The sequence below is a fragment of the Urocitellus parryii genome, chromosome 2 (assembly GCF_045843805.1).
Source record: "Urocitellus parryii isolate mUroPar1 chromosome 2, mUroPar1.hap1, whole genome shotgun sequence".
Lineage (NCBI taxonomy): Eukaryota > Metazoa > Chordata > Mammalia > Rodentia > Sciuridae > Urocitellus > Urocitellus parryii.
In genome coordinates this window covers 185,455,082-185,479,301 of record NC_135532.1, presented here as the reverse complement: position 1 = coordinate 185,479,301, position 24,220 = coordinate 185,455,082, and the positions used below count along the sequence as shown (strand labels likewise).

Sequence of the window (24,220 nt, the reverse complement as noted above, 5' to 3'; positions counted from 1 at the left end):
GGCCATCAAATCAGTTAATAAAGATGCTCGACACATTCAATTATACAAAATAAATTTGTTTCAAGATGCAAAATTAATCTTGAAATGTAATTAATGAAGAAAAAAGATGTTACAAAGATAGCTTTGGGGCTGGGGTTGTGGCCTGTCTAGCATGCATGAGGTACTGGTTTTGATCCTCAGCAGCACATAAAAATAAAATAAAGGAATTGTGTCCACCTACAACTAAAAAATAAATGTTTAAAAAAAAGGAATTCCCAGATTGGGGCTGGGTTGTAGCTCAGTGGTAGAGTGCTTGCCTAGCATGCGTGAGGCATTGGTTTTGATCCCAGGCACCACATAAAAATAAAAATAAAACAATAAATAAAAACAAATAAGAATACCCAGATATATGCTGTATTTCCACTTTGGTCAGTAAAATATCAACACATTCACTTAGATACTGACTTAATTCATGGATCATGGCCACATTCTCAAAGTATTTTAAGGATGCCAGGAAACTGCAAAAGCAGAAGAGATTTGAAGAACAGTATGTGCTAGCTAAACAAGAACTGTGTTTATTTAGCTAGTGAATACCTAGAATAATAAATTTTTACTTTATGATAGCCATCAGCTCCCAAACACCCAGAAATAGGAATTAAGGATTTTAAATGTAGTTATAAAGGTCTTAAGAAAACTGATTAGACTGAGGTAGATTTACTCAAAATTTTGAGATTCATTAAGTGGTAGCAAATAGAATAATTTCTCAAAGGCAAATTTCTCAGTATACATACAGTTGGGGGGAGGAGGGGAAAGAGTGTGCATTAACTAGTGAAATCCACCAAACTGCATATAATACTCTGTTACAACAAAGAGTTTGAAGATAAGGGAAATGTTCTAATATAATTTCAGATTATATTTCTTTTTTTAAAAAAAGTTTTTAAATTTATATATGACAGCAGAATGTATTACAATTCTTATTACACATATAGAGCACAATTTTGCATATCTCTGGTTGTATATATAGTATATTCACATCAATTCGTGACTTCATACCTGTACTTTGTGTTTTTTTTTTTAAACAAATTATGGCACACTTTATTCAGTACATTACACACTAAAACAAATCTGGTTAAGCATACAAATAAATGAAAAGATCAACTCTTAACTTTCAGTAAACCCATGAAACAAAAATTAGGAAAAAAAAGTAAATTGCCAGTGACTAACATAGAAAAGCAGTAAAAATGCTTGTCAAAACCCCAGACCATTCAAGAAGGGAAAAGAGTTTAATAAAATGCTCAAGAAACACATCCTAATCTCTATGTGGCTTTAAAATCAAATTAGCATAGAACAGAAATTTATTATTAAAAAATCCAGAACCAGAAGATCATGGAGATCTCTAATGTAGGTGAATTTAAATTCACCTTTAGAAATGTATCCATAGTCCTGGATACCTGCAGGAGTCAGTTGGAGCTAAAGTTGCAGCTGACTGCTAATTGAATGCATACTGGGAGACCACGAGGTAGAAGTAGCAGGCTCAAGAATAGGAAAATTTTGCACCCAAAGGACAAAAAGAATTTTTAAAAAAATTTTTATTGTTGGTTGTTCAAAACATTACATAGTTCTTGACATATCATATTTCACACATTTTGATTCAAGTGGGTTATGAACTCCCATTTTTACCCCATATACAGATTGCAGAATCACATCGGTTACACATCCACTGATTTACATATTGCCATACTAGTGTCTGTTGTATTCTGCTGCCTTTCCTATCCTCTACTATCCCCCCTCCCCGCCCGTCCCCTCCCATCTTCTCTCTCTACCCCCTCTACTGTAATTCATTTCTCCCCCTTGTTTTTTTTCCCTTTCCCCTCACTTCCTCTTGTATGTAATTTTGTATAACAATGAGGGTCTCCTTCCATTTCCATGCAATTACCCTTCTCTCTCCCATACCTGTACTTTGGATAATAATGATCATCACATTCCAACATCATTAATAACCCCTGCCCCCTCCCTTCCCCTCCAACCCCTCTGCCCTATCTAGAGTTCGTCTATTCCTCCCATGCTCCTGCTCCCTATTCCACTATGAATCAGCCTCCTTATATCAAAGACAATATTTGGCATTTGGTTTTTTGGGATTGCCTAACTTCATTTAGCATTATTTCAGATTATATTTCATTTGGCTAAAACAGAGTGTAAAGTTGCTTTGCCATATTAAAAATTTACTACAGTGTGTGCTTCACCAGCACATATACAAAATTGAAAAGATACAGAGAAGATTAGCAGGCCCCTGTGTAAGAATGACATGCAAATTTGTGAAGCATTCATTGTTTTTATGCATATATATACACACACACACTACAGGGAATTTCACCTTTATGTATATGTAGAAATTACCAATCAAAAATAATTAAATAAGGGAAAGAAAGATCAGTAGAGGAAGGAGAATAGGGAGAGGGAGGAGAGAAGAGAAAAAGGAGGGGCATGGTGATTGAAATACAATTCCATGCATGTATGATTTTGTCAAAATGAACCCATATGCTGTGTATAACTGTAGCACTCTAAAAAACAGTTTACTACAATATTTTTTTCACGTAAACATTTAGGCTTGAACTCCAGGACTTAATATGACATGGTAATTTTGCTTTTAATCTGTTGAATAGCTAAAAATAGACAATTTAAAAACTACAACAAAGAAAAAGTTGAAGCACTGCGACTCTTACGTCTTGAACTACTTCTGATGGTTAACTGTTAGCATTTAACAAATTCAAAGAGCTAATAAAGGCTTTCATTCATTTAGTCTTCTGCGCCTTAGCGAGGATGCATAATTACAAAAGACGGGAGACACTTGTAGAAGCTGCAGGACTGTTAGTTTTTGATGAAGTGACAGTTCTCCAGCGTGTTTGGTGAAAGCATAAGTTTGCTAATGAAAACCATTACAAGAAGAGTCAATGTTGTGTTAAAGTGTTTAAAGATGTCACCTTAAGCAGGAAAAGAAATCTTTAATAAAGTCTGCTTTGACTTATTAGGCATTTTCAGAGTCTATATCATTAGTGTTGTAATTTTAATAGGATATCTCTACATAGTTATTGTTTGCTTGTTTCTCTCCCTACACATGGCTTCCTCCTTTTCCTTTTTTTTTTTTTAAGAAAAAGGAAAAAGAAGATTTGTTGCTTTTCCAACAAAGGAGAAGCACAGGGTTCCTTCTCTTCTTTTTTTCTTTTTTTGGTACTGGGGATTGAACTCAGGGGCACTTGACCACTGAGCCACATCCCCAGCCCTATTTTGTATTTTATTTAGAGATAGGGTCTCACTGAGTTGCTTAGTACCTCACTGTGGCTGAGGCTGGCTTTGAACTCATGATCCTCCTGCCTCAGCCTCCCAAACTGCTGGGATTACAAGTGTGTGCCACCGCTCCTGGCTTCCTCCTCATCTTAATTCATAATGTGCAAAAAGTCATCAAAGATTGAGCGGGTATGCTTAAAAGTAGCAATTAAGCTTAGGGGTACCCTTAGGGGTACCTCTTAAGTGTCCCTTGAATTGGTTACTAATTCGTTGTCATTGTTCTTGAAGTGAATGGGTCTTAATTGATTATCGGGAACATCTTTGACAAAGATCCAGTTAACTTCAAATTTGCCCTTCCGTTTATTCTGAGACCACACACTAGCATATGCATTATAGTCCACAAGGGACTTCATTTCAGCCACTGCACAAAAATATCCCTGGCCATTCACACTAAAGAATAGATGGAGTGGGCCTTTCCCATTCAGGGAATGGTGACCTGCATCTAAATGCTTATTACTATGCTCAGGACTACGCCAGATAGAGTACTTGATGGAATGATGTATGTCATCCCCAGAGTAGCTTTCAATGATAAACACATGTCCATCCTTCAGAGTCCAGTCAAAGTCTTTGGGATTGTAGTTGTTTAAGACCTTTAGCTTTTCCAGCACTGGATGTGCTTCTATGCTAGAAGGTGAAGCGCTGTCAGGTACAACCCCTAAACCAAAGTTTTCATGGCCCATTCCATTGTTCTTGCTGGAGCCTGCTCCCCTGTTCCAAGGAGCTTCCCAGAGACTGTGCAGCTTCTGTGGCTGGGGCTGCATTTGGTGTGGCTGGGCCTGTGGTTGAGGTCCTTGTTGTTGCTGTGGTTGTGGTGACTGAGGCAGCTGGCATTGCACCAATGTTAGCAATTGAATTAATGGCTGAGGCTGTTGGATTTGGGGTTGGTGGAGCCAACCACTGATCCCTTTTCATCCCAAGGTTCAATATTCATGTTGTGTTTTATAGGAAGCAGTGGCACAGTAGAATCCCCAGTTCCCACATTACCTTTGCCCTTTTTTCCCCCCAAGAGTTTCAGTCTCAGGTCTTGAATTTAAATCTTTATTATACTTGGAGTTGATTTTTGAATATGGTATAAGGGCCCAATTTAATTATTTTGTATGTGGATATTCAGTTTTCCCCAAATCATCTGTTGAGGAGATTATCCTTCTTCACTGTGTAATCTTGGCACTCTTGACCAAGATTAGTTGAGTGTGTATGGTTGGATTAATTTATGGGGACTCTGTTTTATTTCACTGGTTTATATGTCTTTATGCCAGCACCATACTAATTTGATCATTGTAGCTTTGCAATGTATTTTGAAGCCAGGGTGTGATTCCTCTAGATTTGTTCTTCTTTCTTGATTTATTTGGCTATTCATGGTCTTTTGTGGTTTCACATGAACTTCAGAAGTTATTCTAACTGTGTAAAAAATGCCACTGGGGTATTTTTAGGAATTGCATTGAACTTGTAATTACCCTGAGATGAATGGACATTTTTAACAATATGACCTCTTTCAATCCATGAATGTGGGATATCTTTCTGTTTGTTTTTATCATTTAATTTCTTTAATCAATGTTTTATAGTTTTCAGTATACAAGTCTTTTATTCCTTAGCTAAGTTTATTTCTATGTGTTTTACTCTTTTTTTATGTTGATTTTTTTAAAATCCTGAAACTGTACTGAATTTATATGTAGTTCTAGCCATTTTTAAATGGAATCTTTAGGATTTCTACTCCAAAATTTTTAACTGAAAAATAATAATTTTATGTATTTATGGAGTACAATATGATATTTTGACACACATACACATTATGGAATCATTAAATCAAACTAATAAAGGCATCTACCATATCATATAGTTATTATTTGTCTCTTTGTAAGATGGTATTGTCTGCAAACAGGTATGACTTTATTTTTTCCTTTCCTTTTTGGATGCTTTTTATTTCATTTACTTGGCTAGAAATTTTAGTACTATATTAGGGAAAAAAAAAAAAACCCCTTTCAATCCTTCAACATCGAATATGATGTTTACTGTGGATTTTTCATATATGATTTTTATTATGTTGAGGTAGTTGAAATCTCTTCCTAATTTGCTAAGTAACTTTTTGAGTGTGTGCTGGGGATCAAACCCTGGTCCTGTGAATGCAAGTCAAGTACTCTACCAATTGAGCTATATCCCCAGCCCGTGATTTTTTTTTTGGAAGGAGACAGGATCAAATCTAGGGCCTCAAGCATGCTAGGCAAAGTGTTCTATTATAAACGTAACATACATCTCCATCCCTGTTGAGAGTTTTTTTATCATGGAAAAGCATTGAAGTTTGTCAATTTTTTTTTTTTGCATCAATTGAGATGGTATGTTGTTTTTCCCCACCCTTTTTCTGATAATGGTGTATCATGTTAATTTTAATTTTCACATGTTGAACCATCCTTGCATCCCACTTGGTCATGATGTATGATATATTTAGTATACTATTAATTTTCATTTAGTAATTTTGTTAAGAATTTATGCATGAATGTTCAGAAGGGATATTGTAATGTAATTTTCTTTTTCTTGTAGTGTCTTTGGCTTCAGTATCAGGATAATACCAACATCAGAGAATGAGTTAGAAAGGGTTTCTTCTTCAGTTTTGGGGGAAGAGCTTGTGAAAAAGTGCCATTAATTCTTTAATATTTGTTAGAATTAGGGCTGGGGATGTAGCTCAGTGGTATAGCATTGGTCTAGCTCGTACAAGGATCCTGGGTTCAATCCCTAACACTAAATAAAAATATTGCTTATAAAACCCAGGTTCTTAAAAGTCCACTTTCTGGGCATGGTTATTGATATACACCTGAAACCCTAGCACTTGGGAGGCTGAGGCAGGAGCCCAGGAGTTTAATGGCCAGCCAGTTTGTCTCAAAAAGAAAAATAAATTCACCATTGAAGCCATTTGATCCTGGGTTTTTCTTTGTTGGATATATATATATATATATTTTATTTCCCTTATCTTTTTTTGTGGTACCGAGGATTGAACACAGAGACACTTCTAACACTGAGTTACATCCCTAGGCATTTTTAAAAATTTTGTTTTGAGACAAAATTATCACTAAATTATCCAGTCTCATCTTTAACTTGTGATCCTCTTGTATCAGCCTCCCAAGTAGCTAGGATTATAAGCATGTGCCACCAAACCTAGTGGAAGGTTTTTGATTTCTAACTCAATCTGCCTACTAGTTACAGGTTGTTCAGACTTGTTATTAATTCATGATTAAGTCTTGGAAGGAAATAAGTTTCTAGAAATCTATCCATTCCTCTAAGTTATTCAGTTTGTTGATGTAAATTGTTTATAGTAGTCTGTTAAGATCCCTCTTAAGTCTGTGGTGTCAGTTGTGGTGTCAGTTCTTCTTTATTTCTGATTTTATTTGTTTAAGTTTTATCTTTTTCCTGAGTTTGTCTAGCTATAGGTTTGCTAATTTTTTTATCTTTTCAAAAAGTCAGCTCTCAGTTTTATTTATTTTTCCATTGTTTTTCTATTTTTCTATTTTGTTTATTTCTACTTTCATCTTTGTTACCTCCTCTTTCTAACTTTGGGCTTAGTTTATTGTTCTTTATCTAATTATGTGGGATACAAAGTCAGGTGAAGTATTTGGGATTTTTAAGATGTAGGCAATTATCAGTATAAACTTCCCTCTTAGGAATGCTTGTGTTGCTTTCTATAAGTTTTGGTATGTTGTATTTTTATTTTTGTCTAAAGCTATTTTCTAGTTTCTTTTTTGATTTCTTCTTGGAGCCAATGGTGGTTCAAGAGTGTGTTGTTTAATTTCCACATATTTGTGAATTTTCCAGTTTTCCTTCTGCTATTGATTTCTAGTTCCATTCTACTGTGGTCAGAAATGAGACTTGGTACAATTTCAGTCTTCCTAAATTTGTTAAGATCTAAAATATGACCTATTTTGGAGAAAGATCTGAGAAAAATGTTCACTCTGCTGTTTTTGTGTAGAATGTTCTATATGCTGTTTAATCCATTTGGCCTGTGGTTTTTATTTAAGTCTCTTCTTCATTATTGATCTATAGCTAAATGTTCTATCCATTTTTGGATGTGGGGTATTGAAGTTTTCTAATGTCATCATATTGTTGTCTATTTTTCTCACTAGTTCGATCAGTGTTTGCTTTATGTATTTAGGTGTTTTCATGTTGGGTGCATCTGTATTTATAATTGTTATATGTTCCTGGTGTAATGATCCTTTTATTGTAATAAAAAATCTAAAATATTTTGTGACAGTTTTGTCTAAAACAACTATAATCACTTGCTGCCTTTTGGTTTTTTGCCTGGAATATATATATTTTTTTATCTGTTTACTTTCAGTCCATGTGTAACCTTAAATTCAAGTCAAGTTCCTGGTATATGGAATATAGTTATTTTTTAATCCATTCAGCCAGTCTGTCTTTGGATTGAGAAGTTTAATTTATTTATATTTAAAGTTATTGGTGTATTATATATATATATATATATATATATATATATATATATATATATATATAAAATCATATATTTAAGTTTAATATACTTATGTTTAAATTATTAATAGGAATGGATTTTGGTATTGCCATTTTTCTGTTTTTTGGTTCTAGTTTTTCTAACTTTTCCTCTTTTGCAGTCTTTCTTTGTGTTTTGCTGATTTTTTACATTGATATGCTTTGATACTATTCACTTTCTTTTGTGAAATTTTTAGTTTTTTTTTTTTCTTGTAGTTTCTTTCGGCTCACACAAAATATCTAATAGTTATAATAGTCCATTTTAAGTTGATAAAAACTTCAACTTCAACTGCACAGAAAAGTTCATTAGCTTCCTCCACTGCACTTTATATTATTATTGTCACAATTTGCATCTATTCATACTATATAGCTTTTCACATATTTTTTTGTTCTAATTATTTTTAATGCTTTTGTGTTTTGATTTTTATGCAAGAATTAAAAGTGATTTGTCCAAAATCCATTATGGTAGCAATATTATGTGTCTATGTATTTCTCTTTACTAAAGAGTTTCATACTTTCTTATGCTATTGTGTTGCTGTTTAGCATTCTTTCATTTTTAAAGAACTCCCTTAGAATTTCTTCTAAGGCAGGTCTGTGGTAATGGACTCTTTCTGTTTCTGTTTGTTTGAGAAAGTATCTCTCATTTTTCAAGGGCAATTTTGCCTGGTATAGTCTTCTTGGTTGGCAGGTTTTTTTTTCCCTTTGGGTACTTTTGAACATATAATTTCACTCCTTTCTCACTCAGCTCAGTAATTCTTATAAAATGTAATTATTTTGTTATCAGCTTGTCTGCTTTTTTTTTTTCTGTGTGGTTTTGTTTTGTTTTTTTTTTGGTGGGAGGTACCAGGCACTCAACCACTGAGTCACATCTTCAGCCTTATTTTGTATTTTATTTAGAGACAGGGTCTCACTGAATTGCTTACCACCTCGATTTTTGGGAGGCTGGCTTTGAACTCGAGATCCTCCTGTCTCAGCCTCCTGAGCTGCTGGGATTATAGGTATGCACCATCACAGCTGGCTAATTGTATTATTATTTTTTTTTAATGTGCTAGATCTCTCATTGATTCTTTTTCTATAACAGCCTGACTATTGTTTCTTGGATATTATAGACCTTCCCTTATTCCTTTGAGGGTTTAGATTTTACATAAGTCTTGCTATGACTACACTTTTCCTCCGTAAGTTCTTTTATTTTTTTTTCTTGGGTTTTGATCTTCTTTTTTTTTTCTTTTTTTTTTTTATTGATGTAAGTTCTTTTATTGTTGTTCTATTTCTTTCGTGATGTTGGCTTTACTCAAATGCTTGCTGAATGTTGACTGTGCTCATGGTTGTCACTGAGAGGCTACATTAGACTTTCTAGTTTCTGTTTGTGCTGCTTGCTTGGAAATAGGGTGGGATGGGAAGGAGCAGGGACAGGGCAGGGAGGGCAGCTTGGGACAGGACATGGTAGAAGCTAAGCTTATGGACATGGGAGCTCCAGTTTCTGGTATGCATGGAGCACTGCCTTGTCTCTCTGACCCAAGCCCCCACCCACTGTGCAACCTGCAGGGCCACACCTAGTGCCTCTGACTGGCTTATCTGTGTATATGGGTTTTTGTGTTTATGTGGGCAGGGATTGGTTTATAGAGATCAAACACATGGCATTTTGTTGTTGTTGTTGTTTGTTTGTTTTGGGCACTAGAGGTGGAACCCAGGAATGCTTAACCACTGAGTCACATCCCTTAGCCTTTTTATTTTTTATTTCAAGACAAGGTCTCTCTCAGTTGCTTAGGGCTTTGCTAAGTGCTGAGGTTGGCTTTGAACTTGTGATCCTCCTGCCTCAACCTTCCCGGCTACTAGTGTGCCCAGCCTGGCAGCTCTTCTTGGTGGTTCTGCCTTTGGGCTGCCTGGGTCCCTCTAGCTCTCAGGTCCTCCCTACTCTGGGTTTAGGGCTGTCTCATACACAGTTTGGACTTTGCTTTTTCCCTTAAGTCCAGTCCTATCTTCATTGCTTCAGCATTTTGACCTTAGAAAATTCTCCATGGTTTCTGTCCCACCAAGGAAACCCTTCATGATTTTGAGTTGCAGATTAAAAAAAAATCTTTTTTCTTTCCTTTGTTGGGGATTTATCTTATTTATAGTCCACCATCTGTGAATCTCAAGCTTGCAGAGAGCTTAGGGCTAGATATATAGATTTTGGAGTCATTTGAATAATAAATGAAAACTTGAAGCATGGGGGGATAAAGATATTCAGAGTCTGTACCTAGAGGAAAGAATTTAGGAGGAAACTATACAATGAGGAATCAATGGGGAGGAGTAATTGGAGGTGGCCAGAGGCTCAGAAATGGGAAGAGGAGAGGAAAGGTAAAGACTACAGAGAGGTGAAAGGTGAAAGATCAGGCCTGAGAGAAGGTCAGAGGGCAATGCCTGAGGCTGCTGTGGCCTTTGAGAACTCCCTTGCTGGAGGGGTGAAGCTGAAGCCAGATGGGCATCAGTTAGGGGTGAGTTGAGAGAGCTGAGGCAGGCAGTGAGTGTCCTTTTATCCTAGTAGTGAAAGTAGTAGTGAAGGGGAGAGTTGAGAGACATGGGACACCAGCCAGGAGGGAGTCCCCGTCAGCCCTTGAAAAATTCCCCCATTGACTGAGGCTTCCTGACACCCACATGTGAGGAGCTTCCCTCTTTTCATAAGCAGATGGATTAACAGACACAATTATTATTCATATTTTAATGTGTATAGCAAGAGTTGTATTAGAAATACTTGTAATAGGTGAAATTCCCTGTTATAAACCCATCTTTGTTTAGAAGCCATCTTTGTTTGCTTTTTAGTTTTCTTTTCCCAAATAAGCAACATTTTCTCATTGAATGACACAAGAAATGTGCCGTGTCACTTTTTTTTTTAAGGCAAGGAATCTTTTATTTTTATTTATTTATTTTTTTACCTTTTATTTTTATTTATTTATTTTTTTTGGTACTGGGGATTGAACCCAGGGCACTTAACCACTGAGCCACATCTCCAGCCCTTTTTAATATTTTATTTACAGACAGGCTCTCACTAAGTTGCTTAGGGCCTTGCTAAGTTGCTGATGCTGGCCTTGAACTCATTATCCTCCTGCCTTAGCCTCCCCATCTGCTGGGATTACAAGTGCACACCATGGCGCCTGCTGGTATCACATTTTTTTCCCCCTAGAGAAAGTAATAAAATGTATAGAAACAACTTCTGAACTTGGAACAGATGTATGCTGCTGCTTGGAGCTTGGCCATCCTCCCCAGAAAAAAATTCTTTTTTCCTTACTCTGGAGAGCCACCAAGCTCTGGAAACCACAACTGCCTACACTAGCAGAAAAATCCGAGTTTTCTGTGAGAGACTCAGGGGTTAGGTCCTGTTGGCATTTGTCAAAAGCAATAGGGTTAATAGCTTGACACCATGAGTGGAACTAAGGGGTGTATTAACCTCGTGACTGGATTCTGTTTAGTTGGGTCCTGACACTTTTATCTATTATTGTCATATAGGTAGATTATGGAAATGAAGGCAAGACAGGGTATGAGAAGGGGGTGAGTATAGTGGGCATTTGTTGTTCTTTTTTTCTAAACAGATTTATTAATATATATTGATATACAATAAACTTCACATATAAAGTGTACAATTTGACAAATTTTGACCTATGTATATACCATCACACTATAAAAATAATTAATATGTCCATTATATTGAAGAGTTTCCTTGTGTCTTCAGCAATTTTTCTCTCACCTATCCCAATTCCTAGGCAATAATGGATCTATTTTGTGTCTCTATAGGGAAGCTTGCATTTTCTAAAATTTTATGTAAATGAATGCATGCAGTATGTACTTTTTACCTTTTCTTATTTTCCTCAACATTATTATTTTGAGATTTACTTAGGATGTGTGCATCAATAGTTCATTCCTTTTCATTTCAGAATGGAATTTCATTATATGGATATGCCACAATTTGTGTATCCTTTCATCTGTTGATAGATATTTTGAATTACTTTCAGTTTTTGACATTATAATTAAATCTGTGATGAACATTTGAGTATGAATTACTGTACGGACATATCCTCTCATTTCTCTTGGGTAAATACCTCTCAGTGGAATGGCTAGATCCTGTGATACATGTTTAACATTTTAAGAAACTATCAAGCTATTTCCCAAGATGATTGTTTCTTTTTACATTCTCACTAGCCATGTAAAAGGGCTCCAGTTGCTCCAAGTCTTCACCAAATACTGGGTACAGTTGGTTTCTTTAAGATGTTCTAGGTGCACAGTGGCATCTCAGTGAGCTGATCATATGCACTTTGAGTGGAGTTCTTTTAATTCAGGATTTCATGAACATAACAAAAGCCATGAGTTGAGAATTATTCTGCCCATACAAGTGTCCTAAGAAGAAATGGTTAAAAATAGTTATGTACATTAATTAGCAGAAATAATAGATGACCTCTGCCAACTATCTTTAATCTTTCCCTTTCCGACTCTGGTTACATCTGAAGCTAGATGGACCAAAGAGAAATACATCTGCTTGGCTGTGTGTCCAGCTCTAATTTTTCTGTTCCTGGGTTACAGTGCCCTCTCTTTTGCCTCCTGTGTGCTCTAGGGATGCCTCCGTTTCCTATGGGACACAGGAGTCAGAATGAACCTTATGCTGCATTCAGATTCTTGAAATCGTAAATAGAATTTGAACATTTATTAAACATTTGGAATTAAGGACAATTATTATGAACTAATTTTCTTTTCTGCTGGGCAGTGATTCATAACTTCTTCTGGGTCATGGATTCTTTAGAGAATCTGACAAACTAAGGAGGGGGAAAGGATAGGTGCACTAGGATAAAAGGACATGTGGATCCAGTGCTTGCTGACACTATTGGATAGATTTGTGCAATGCTGGGAAATGAGGAGTGGTCTTCCTCCCTCCTCTTCTTCTTCCTCTCCTTCTCCTTTTCCATCTTTCATCTTCCTCCTTTTTCCTTCCTCTCCCTCCTCCTCCTCCTCCTCCTCTTCCTCCTCCTCCTCTTATTTAACATGTGGGTGGTAAGGTCTGCCATGCATGTCAAGAGAAATGCTGGAAAACCTAGTGGGAACCTGTTGGTTAAATCCTGCAGAAGTCCTCCCTGCCCTGGACTTTAGGTTACACAAGCCACTAGATCTTGTTGTTTGAGGTAATGTGGGTTGAGATTTGTACAAGCAGCTGAAATCACCTTCATGAGTCCTGGGGTGGGTCAGACAGCAAAGTAGATTTTGCTTCCTCTGAGAGAGCCAGGGGAATGTATGGGGAGATTTTGGGAGAGAAGGAAGTTGATGGTGAAGGTCCTCGAGTCCTGGGAGTCACCGCAGGAGTGGACTGAAGGTCTTGGTGGGTGTGGGAACTCTAGGAGGATTAGGGTAAAAATGGACCATCTCCCTACCCTGTCCAACTGCCTGGGGTGGAGACATGCCCAGCTCTCGTTAGGACCTTCACCCAGAAGTGAAGAGCCCCTTGTTGCATTTCCCTTTGCCAATGACACAATGCTCTGTGTTGGCACAGGTCTGGCCCTAGGACTTCTCCCTGGGCAGCCATGTCTGAGCACACAGGAATTCCCCAGCTTCTCTTCCTTTTTCCAGTTTGACATTATTACTCTCCCAGTCCCTTATTACCTTCAGGGCTTGGCTTTGACCAGAGTGGACATTCTCAGTGGATCATTGCTAAAGGTTCAGCAGAGGTCAACCATTCTCTCCCATCATAACAATCTGATCTTCTAGCAGGTGGCCACTGGTCTCCTATCCCCTGCTTTTCTCTGGAGGTGGAGAATTCTCACCTTTCTGGGCACATCCATTCTGTCTTCTCTGCCACCATGATCATCTCCCTCAAACACCCCAGGATGACATTTCTTGGCTTCTAAATCTCTGGCAGTTTCCCCATAACCTAACCCCCACGTGTTAAGGCTCCCCATGCTCTGGCCCTTTCTTTCCTCTCTATCACTCCACACATTGCAATCAAGTCTTATCAAGAGCCAGGCACTGTCACGGGAGTTGAAGGAGTAAAGACGAGCTCCTTGGAACAAATGGTGTAGGTTTTGTTGAGATGGACCACTGAGTGGCCCATTCCTGGACCAAGGGCTGCCCTGGAGCCACTGAGAGGCAAGGGGGTTAGGTCTAAGGGGAAAAAATGGGGAACAGCATTCTGGGCAGAAGAATCAGCATGTGCAAAGGCCCAGAAACCGGTTTATGGCTCATTTGGGTAAAGGCAGATGACTATGCCCTCTAAACTCTAGAACAGAGTATGAGTTTGTGGGAATAAAGGAGGAGGTGAGACAGAGGGGAAATAAAGCCTAAGAAGGGATTTGGAAGTGTGCTCTGTTCTGCAGTTATGGGCAGTGTGGTTGCAAGTAGAGAGCAACCTGACTGCATTGACATTTTTCAGAGATGGCCCTAGGGCCTTGCCGGAGGGAAGACCAGTTGGGAGATTTGTTCTTTCCAGATAAGAGACAAGGGCCTGTGTTCCATCAGCTGCAGGGGGAAGGGAGGTTAGAGAGGCAATTCCCACACTGTGGAAGGTGAGGACTAGTAATTTCTACAGAGAGTACATGGTTAGGTGGTGGGAATCGCAGAAAATGTGAGATGAAGACCGAGTAGGGAGATTGCTGAGCCTCATCCTCCAAGCTCTACAATCCCACCCCACATACTCTCCAGCACCCAGATAGGTCATTGTTCTCTGAAAACACCTTGTTCAAGCCTTGGCTAATGGTCCTTTCTTCCTGAAAAGACCTCACCACCTACCCTTCTCCACATTGGTAAATAATAATGATGACTCATAGTAAAAATAATAGCTAAGACAAATTTTTGAGCCCTCACTATAAATTCAGTTATGAAATTGATTTCTCTGTAGGTGCTATGGTTTGGATATGTTTCCCCAAAGTTTATGCATTGGAGAGTCCCCTCCGCAAAAAAAAAAAAAAATCATGTGGTAATAGCATTTGGAGGTAGTTGGATTAGATGAGGTCATGAGAGTGTGTCCCTGTGATGACATCATGATTTTAAGAGAGGAAAGAGACCTGAGCCAGCCACAAGTACTATGTGATATTCGTGCCATGTTATAATGCAGTAAGAAGGTCCTCACCAGATGCTGAGCAGACACCAGAACCCCATTCTTGAACTTCTCAGCCTCCAGAACTGTGAGCTAAAAAAACTTCTATCCTTTATTCGTTACCCAGTAGGTGGTATTCAGTTACAGCAATAGAAAAAAAAAAAAAAACTGGCTGTAGGTAGTTAGTGCCTACAACAAACTTGAGATAGACATTATTATCTCAATTGTCAAATGAAGAAATTGAAGCCCAGAGGTGTTAGGTTGCCATTGAGTACCCAGATAGTAAGTGGAAGAGCTAGGATTTCAACTCACTTCTCACTGTGGCCCAGCTTGAGCTCTTAAAAGCTATTTTTAGAGGGGCACAGGCTTAGCTCCATGGTCTATCCTTGCTGTTCCTTGGGGCACCCACAGTTCTTGATTCTTGGCCTTGGGCTTTGATTTTGGCCATGCTAGGACTAGGGAAGGGGGCTCAATTCCTTCTTGTCTCTGGAGAAAGATACTCTCCCTATTCTCAAAGGTCCTGAGTCTACCTGTCACCTGGAGGAGAGGGCAGGTGACCTTTCTTGTTTTTCGGAGAGTGCTTCTTTCCTTGGCTTCCTACACACCTGGCTACTCTCTTAGTCTCTTGCGTTATCTTCTAATTCTTTACCCTTAGTATTTATTGGTGGTTCTTAGCACTCTTACCATGATCCTGTCTTAATGACTGCTGATATCTAGCATTTCCCTTCTTTATCTCGGTCCTGGGCCTCTTTCGCAAGCATCAGCTATGTATATCCACTTAATCTACTTGACATCTAAACTTAAACAATTTAAGATATGCAATTCTGACTTTGTTATCTTCTTCTACAGTCCCACTCTTCTTTGTTTTCCTTATCACAAACTGGCCTATTATTTGGCCTCCCCAGAGCTGAATCCAGAAATCCTGGGTGTCCTCCTTGACCAATCATCCTGGGATCCCCCAACTCCTCCTGACCAATTCACAGCTACAAGACTGTATTGATTTTCTTTTAAAAAAATATCTCTTGAATCTCCAGTCCCTCCCTACTATCATCCTAAGGCCAACTACCTTGGCTTTCTGATATCTAGTTTTTTAAATTTTTATTTATTTTTTATTTTTTATGGTCCTAACAGTAACTATAGACGTCTTTCTAAAGTGGAGAATGGCTTAGACTCCTGTAGCGTGGACTCTGAGGCAAGACTCTCTGGGTTCATGTTTCAGCATTTTCACTTCCCACCTATGCAATCTTGGGAAAATTACTTATTCTAAGTTTCCTCATCTGTAAAATGGGGAGAATAACAGGTTTTATAATCTCTTATTAAAACCCCTTGGGATCACATATGTTTTAGAATTCAGAAATTTCGGATTTCAAAAAAGGCAGTACTTTGCATGTGTCATAAATTTCTTGACATCCCCAGTGAGATCTGAGGCAATATCCTGTAATCAAACAGTATTTCTGAAGTGAAGCATGAATATTCACATTATGTGGGGGTAAACAAAGATAGAAATAGCCTCATGTCAGTTCAGCTCAAATTCTGCTGCCAAATAAGTTATAAAAATCTTTAGGTTTGCAGAGTTTTGCATGGTGGAATTGAGGGTAGGGATTGTGGACCTACTTCATGAGGCTTGTAGGAAGAGTAAATGAATAAAACATGCTTGTAATTTTATAAAGTTCTCTAAAAAATGTTTAATGCACAGTAAGATGATTTAAGTCTTGGTTAGGATGGGTGTTTAGAACCTTTTGAGGATCCCCTGGTCCCTGGTGGAGTCCTGCCTCCTTGGAAGACCCTACATGCTACCCCTTCTGCTGAGAGCCAGTTTCATCCCTTTCAGATCCTCAGTTGTGCTCTCTGACTCGTTATGCTCTGGCTTCCACAGAACCTTTCCCCCCGATTGGACCATTGCCTACCATGCTCTATTTCCTTGTTGAATTCCAGAAAGCTCTCCCTGCTCCAGGTCTGGCTTCTCAGAGTATGGCCACTATAATCCTCCCTGGGCCACACTGCAAGTGCTGGTTGGTTTGCTTGGTTTTCCACGGGCCTCTCAGCTCTGTGTGAAGGAACCCTGAGATCTTTCTCCCCCTGGTATCTGGCTTATAGTATGTTCCCAGTTTGTATTTATTGGGGAAATCAATAAAGTACGTGCACTGATATTTATTGAGTATCTACACATACTAGGTATAGTGCTAAGCCTGGTGCACGATCATTCCACACAGCATGGTGAGCTCCTGACCCCTCAGCAGCGCCTGTCAGTCTCCCATAGCTGCTGTTGGGTCACCTCCTTGCCTCTTGAAGATTTTGGCTCATGTCTCACTGTTTTCCCTACCAGCTCAGGCCCTTTCCATGTCCTGGGCCAGCCCCAGCCCCATGTTGGCTTCCCCAGTCCCCTCCTGTCCAGCTGTTGGCTCACTTCCATCTCCCTAGACACTAAACTCCAAATCCTGCTGTGACCCTACACCCTTGTTCTTCCCTCATGAAGACCCTCACCACTCTCCATGAAATGTCATTCTTCTATCCGTTGGTGCCCTCCAGCACCTACCCGCCACTCTCTACAAAGCTCTTCATGCTGATTTTGTCTGCATTAAAAAAAAATTTAGTTGTAGATGGACACAATACCTTTACTTTCTTTATTTTTATGCGATACTGAGGATCGAACCCAGGGCCTCATACATGCTAGGCAAGCGCTCTACCTCAAGCCACAACTCCAGCCCTGCATTTTTTTTTTTTTGAAAGACTCTGCCATGCTTGTAAAAATCTAGTCATTTCATTTTAAAATCTAGATTTATGTCTTCCCTTGGGAGGGAAATATCAGATCTGAACTGAAGGTCTGCATTCCTGCCAGACATCAGGTGGCCTGAGTCTCCAGTTAGCCTAATTCCAACCACTGCCTGCTTTTCTCATCTCTGGTACTTGATGGCCTGAAGGCATCTGAGTACGTGACCTCTGTCTTGGGCTGAAAACTTTTCAAGGCAGGCAAAAATTGCTTACATTGGTCACCTCAGAATTTTCTTAGTCATAAAATAGTATGGATAATGATGGCTATAGTTTATTAAGGGTTTACTATGCACTGGGCACTTTATGTAGAGTGTGGCTCTCCATCACTCTAAGGGATGCATATTATAATTCCTTTTTATTTTTAGATGAGAAAACCAGGGCTTGCAAAGGGTAAGTAATTTACTTACTGACACATAGCTGGCAAATAGCAAGACTTTGTGGGAGCATGTGCAAAGATTGCTCAAAGTACCAGAGAATCTGGATCTTTGTGCATATATTCCAGACAGGAAGGAGCACAGCTCCTGAGAGGGCGCTTGACATTTTTGACCAGCCATACCCACCTTTCACAGATAACCAAATCCTTCTTATGGTATAATAGACATGCTGGAAGAATTTTGAAGAGCCACATCTGGTGTATAAAACTCTCTAATGATCTGACTGAGTAGAATTGGGAATGGTGGTGAGTGGTTATAGGACCAGAATGATGCTCTAAGGAGGCTAAGAAGCAAAAAGGAAGAGACACAGCTCCAGAGGGAAAGGCAGAGGGGTGGGCAGAGACGCTGGGTTGAGAGACAGAAGAATAGTGGCCTGGCTCTTCTGCATTTGCTTCCTGGGGCAGGAGGGTCAGGGCCTTCTGATCTTCCTAAGGCAGTGACATCTCTTGTGTAGGAATTTTAGGGGGGCATCTGGGGATGCCTCAGACTATGAGATAGAGGGGCTATTAGTTGTGGCTTTGGGGACAGACATTCCTGCTGCCAATGTCTCCTTTTTCTTGGGTTCCTACCTGGCTTCCCTGGGGGCTTGTACCTCCCTCCCTTCTACCTCTGAAACAAACACTCCCCATACCCAGGTGGCTGCTTCAGCTTCTCTTGGGTGTGACACAAGGAGGCCCATCTGCCTGAGGCTTGATTCTGGGCATCTGGGACTCATCTTTTGTCTCCGTCTCTCTTGGTGACAGGTGGGATGGAGACTCAAGGTCTTTCTAGACTGGGTGGCACCCAGGCAGCCAGACAGAGGAGCAGTCTGCCTTCCTGGACTTCTGTGAAAGACTTTTTCATAGGTAGAAGGTGAGCCGTGTCCTCTGACACCTTCTCTCTCACAATTCTGGCCAGCATAGGATGATGTTTTAGAGGGTTAAGAGAAGAAAAACAGGATCTGATAGCGTAAATACTATTTGGGTTTAGCAATCAGTGTAGGAGGGAAATGTGTCAACACGCCTAGAAGTGTCTCCTTTGGAAATACTACCATGGGACAGTACTCTTCCTTGCTACATTTTCTATCAAGTTCCAGGTTTTCTACAAGAAGGAACAGGGTTACTTTTCTAAGACAAACATATTTATTCTTTTTGCAAAGTATTCTGAGTTAGGGGTGTAGCTTAGTGGTAGAGTGCTTATCTAGCATGCATGAGGTCCTGGGTTTGATCCCCAGCACTGAAAAAAAAAAGTTATATCTGAAAACTTGCAATTGATAATAAAATGTGAATGTGTAGTTAAAAGTTTACTGTGCTACTTTCTGGAATGTCACCTGAGCCTTCAAATATGAAATAACACACTCCCCAGAGTCTCCCTGTCCTTCTTGCCCTCTTTATTCTTCTTCACGATATTGTTCACAACCTGTTATAATTTGTGCTTATTGAATTGTCCCTTGTCTTTTCTTTGTCGACCACTAGCATGTCACTGGCATGGGAACAAGGGCTCTGCCTTGTTTATTCCCAGCCTGGAGCAGGCCTGGCAGTGAGAAGGCCCAAGCTCAATGTATGTTTTTTGAATGAATGAATTTTCTGCTTGTTAGCAATTTCAGTTTTACTCGTAACACATTTCTGAGCTATTCATGCAATGAACTGTTATTGCTTATATGATCAGAAAAAAAAACCAGAAACAACATAATGGAGAGATATCTCAGTTGTAGCAATTGTGAATGAACTTCTTTTATAAAGTAGCGAGCATTCTTTTAAGTCTCAAAAATACACAAGAAACTGCTGGCAAGTCACTGTTGAGCTGGGTGAGAGGACAGATGTGTAGGAGAAAGATTCCTCGTACAGAGCCACTATTCGTCTGCAGTCCTCAAAGGTAAACAGGATGGACCTGTGTAAATCTGCATCCCCAGAAGGCAGGCTGGGGAGCCCATGTGCTCTCTGTCTCTCCCTCTTGCCTGACTGTCCACCTTTTGGTTTTGGGTCAGGAGGTAGGAGATATGTTTGCCAACAGGCTTCCTGAAATCCTCTCTGATTTAGACTTCCAGATCCTCATGAGGGTGGGCATCAGAGGGAGGGTACCAGGCTTGGCCCTTGCTCCTTGGGAGGACAAGCTGGGGTTGATCTGGATTCAGTTATTGAGGCATCTTGTTCTCCACCCTTTGGAGTCTGCTCCTCCAGGGTGAGTCCACTAAGCCTTTGCTTGCTCCCTGTTCCTTCCCTCCTCCCTTTATCTAGGTTAACCATCGTCCACAAAGTGTGTTTTCTATGCCTGGGAATACTACCTCTTTAAGTGACACTCAGAGTTATCTTCAAACCTTGGTTTATGTTGTCTGCCATCCTGGCAAACATCTTGGTCCTTTGTGAAGCTTTCTGATCTCTGATAACAGCGTTTCCAATCACAGACTCTCTCAGATTGTAACAACTTCGCTGAGTGGGGGGTTTACTTAGTGACCCTTTCTCTGTGCCTACCATCAGCACCTCCTTTCTTTCTGCCTCTCCAGACTTCCAAACATTGTGTTGTTTCTTCTCACACAAGCAGGCTCACATCAGTAGAAGCAGTGGCCTCCCAACTGCACCAAGGGACACATATTTCTATATACAGATGCTCCTCAACTTGTAATTGGGGTTATGCCTCAATAAAACCATCATAAATTGAAAATGTCTTAAGTCAAAAATGCATTTAAGCTGGGCATGGTGGTGCATGCCTGTAATCCCAGCTGCTAGGGAGGCTGAGGCAGGAGGATTGCGAGTTCCAAGCCAGCCTCAGCAAAAGCGAGGTGCTAAGCAACTCAGTGAGACCCTGTCTTTAAATAAAATACAAAATAGGGCTGGGGATGTGGCTCAGTGGTCAAGTGTCCCTGAGTTCAATCCCCAGTACCAAAAAAAAAATGCATTTAATATGCTTAACCTGCTGAACCTCATAGCTTAGAAACATTATGATACACTGTAGAGCATTGGTTATTTTCTCCCTGTGATTGTGTGGCTGACTGAAGCTGTGGCTTGCTGCTACTACTCATGAGAGAGTGGGGCATTGCATGCCACCAGCCCAGGAAAAGATCCAACTTCAGAATTCCAAGTATGGTTTCTTTCTTTTTTTTTTTTTTAATAGATGTGTGTGTGTGTGTGTGTGTGTGTCCGTGTGTGTGTGTGTGTGTCCATGTCTGTGTGTGTATATATGTATATTTAGCTATTGATGGACCTTTATCTTATTCATTTATTTATATGCGGTGCTGAGAATTGAACCCAGTGCCTCACACATGTGAGGCAAGTGCTCTACCACTGAGCCACAACCCCAGCCTGCCAAGTATGGTTTCTACTGACTTTGTCTGACTGTCACACCATCATAAAGTTGAAGAACCCTCTGTTGAAGCATTGTAAGTTGAGAACTGTCCACAGTTTTCTTTAGCTCTATTTCCTTTCATCTCCTTTGTGTGTTAGTTGTGTCTCCCTCTTCATTTTGATGAAGTCCAAAGGCCTTCTGGAAATTTCTGTGATCTCTGGGAACTGGCAAGCTCCAAGTTCCTGCAACTTGGGTACCACTAAGATTTACATCCACATTTCATAGTGATTCTTCCCCTTCTGCTCCCACTGACTCTGGGATGGCCTCTTTTTGGTTTTCCCTCAGAATCATTCACACATAATGTTTATTTGAGAAGTGGACTTTATTGAAAAGGTTGGATGTTTTCACATTGCAGCTGGGCAGTCAATTTTAGCACGAAGTTATTAGACATTTCTGCTTCTAAGTAGGCTGGAAACTCTCCCTGTTCCCTCTCCCCAGGCTCAGGACTCTGCCAGGTGTCTTGTTTCCCTCCCTTTCCCTAGACAAGGTGAAGCCACCTATTCCCACCTCTCCCCACCTCTCCCAGGACCCAAGTAGATAAAGTCACTTTCATATTTTAAGCAATTTACCTTGAAAAAACCCCAAAAAGTTGAAAAAAAATGAAGGCATTGGAAAACCTCACAATAATAAGAGAGCAAATGTGGGCCATCATTGCAGACGCTCCCTCTCACAGGACCACAGGACACATGCCAGCCTCAGCACAACCGCCTGCAGCCTTTCCTACCCAAAAGACCTAGCCTTGTGTCTGCTCTCAGTCTTCTTTGCTTTAAATGGATCTTGGATGTGCAGAAGTTGAACAATGGTGACCCTCATTTGTGACATACTCTCATCGTTGGTCCTTGATTGTTCTATTTACCTATTTGTAGAGTCATGTGTCTGCCTCTGGTCCATGGCATTATCAACAACTTTAACTGTGGGGAGCCACTCTGAATGACCCATGCCTTCCAGTCCTGAAGCAAGAGGCTCTGACCAATCACTACATTTCAAGGTGACTTGGACATTGTCCCAGCTCCAGAAGTAGAAGGCGTGTCTTCAGATGTAGGTGTCACCCCTGAGATTGAACTACACTCACCTAGTCTTTTGTAACCCTGCTCCTTTGCTCTGTTTGGGATGGAATGTTCCATGGAAACTCCCTTTGTGTGTCACCTTCTCTTGCTCTGCCTTTGGGTGTGGCCTTCCTAGATGTCAGTTAATCAGCAGACATCGTGAAGCTAGACTCAACCCTCTGAAACCTGACCCCTTGCCTCATTTGAATGGTTTTCCCCCAATAAGAGGGTGCAGCACATTCTCTCTCTCTCTCTCTCTCTCTCTCTCTTTCTCTCTCTCTCTCTCCACTGATCCCTAAGAACAGAGGAGCTGGCACAGGACCCAAAGAAAAAGGTATCTCTGCTTCTCGTGTGATTATTTCATGCAGCTCGGTTCACCTGCCCAGTTCACCTGGAGTGACCTTGAGTGTTAAGTCGTGCAACACTATACTCATCTACCTCTGGGTTCCCACCATATTTCATTCCATGGCCTCCCTTCCTCCCCGATCCTGACAGGTTCATCTTTCTTCATTTTATTTTTATTACTGGCTTACCTCTAAGAAATAGCATTACCTCAAATTTTGGGAGTAGCCAGTTTACTTTTCAAAAGAAACAATATGGAAGGGAAACTTTTCCTACCTGATACCAGAATGGAATAATGCTGCAACAACTTGCCTATCTAACCAATTCAGGGTCATCTCTTTCCACTTATTTCAGTGTCCTCTTCCAGAATGCTAAAGTGACCAGGTGAGAGAGCTTGGATTCCCCTCAGAGAGGCCTGGAAACCAGAAAAATGGAAAGGCTGATAGGGCGACGGCATGGAAAGCCATCCTCAGAGCTGGTAGGTTTACTTGGGGATGAGGAATATAGCTCCAGAGATGCACAGCCACACTGCTGATCCCAGGACCCTGTAGTGTCACTCTTCTAGTGCCCCTTCTCACAAAGCTCATTACAAGGTCAGGACAGTATAGCAGTGAACAGAAGGATAGTCTTTAAATTAGATGGGTATTTCTGTCCTGTCCATGGCCTCTGCCCTGAGCTTCTTGAGCTTTTTGTGGCTGGGACTCTCAGGGAACAGTTGGTACCTGGCCCTTGAGAATTTTATTCAGAAGGACTAGTGACAGTTCTAGAGGCTACAGAGGCCATAGGCAGCAGCCTGAACAGCAGCCTCTAAGCCCAGGTCCAGCAGAAGAAGATGGTGAGGAAGGCCAAGTCCACAGGGTGTCTACCCATCAGGGCTGTCCAGAGAGTGGCATATATAATACCAAGGTCACCTGCAACATCCAGTAGCCAAACATGAGCACTATCCAGACCTTGAACACCCAGAGTGGGGCTAGTCAGGGACACAGACCTCGATGGTAAACACCAGAGCCAATAGGAAGACGGGGAGCAACAGCAGCCTGTGCACGCAGGTCTCCAAGGCCTTCTGTGTTCCATGGGGGCCACCATTTGGAGCAGCATCACAAACGAGGCCAAGGCTGAGACCACTCACTCCTGTTTCATGCTCTTCTGGGTCAGCCATGTCTAGCTCCTGAGCTCCACCAGGTCACTAAGTAGGAAAAGCCCCAACATGATGGCATGCTGCCTTAAATTGTGGTTCTAGAAAGGCCACCAACAGTCTTCCAAGTTTATAAGGGAAAAATGGCTGAACCCAGGTAGGAAGAAGAACTCCACAAAGATGGAGACAAGAAGTCCCAGCCTTCACCATTTCTTCCCCATGTACCTGTTACCAACGCTCCTGGCCTCACTTATCCCTTGAGGAAAAGTGGGAGGAAGAGGAGCTCTTTGACCCCAACAGAGGG

General features: G+C 40.5%; 2 pseudogenes; one reads left to right on the top strand and one right to left on the bottom strand.

The window, feature by feature from the left end:
- Positions 1 to 2,213: 2,213 nt before the first annotated feature.
- On the top strand, positions 2,214 to 2,314 carry LOC113178695 (U6 spliceosomal RNA; annotated as a pseudogene).
- Positions 2,315 to 3,413: 1,099 nt separating this feature from the next.
- Positions 3,414 to 23,940, bottom strand: LOC113183094 (YTH domain-containing family protein 3 pseudogene; annotated as a pseudogene).
- Between the last annotated feature and the right edge of the window lie 280 nt (positions 23,941 to 24,220).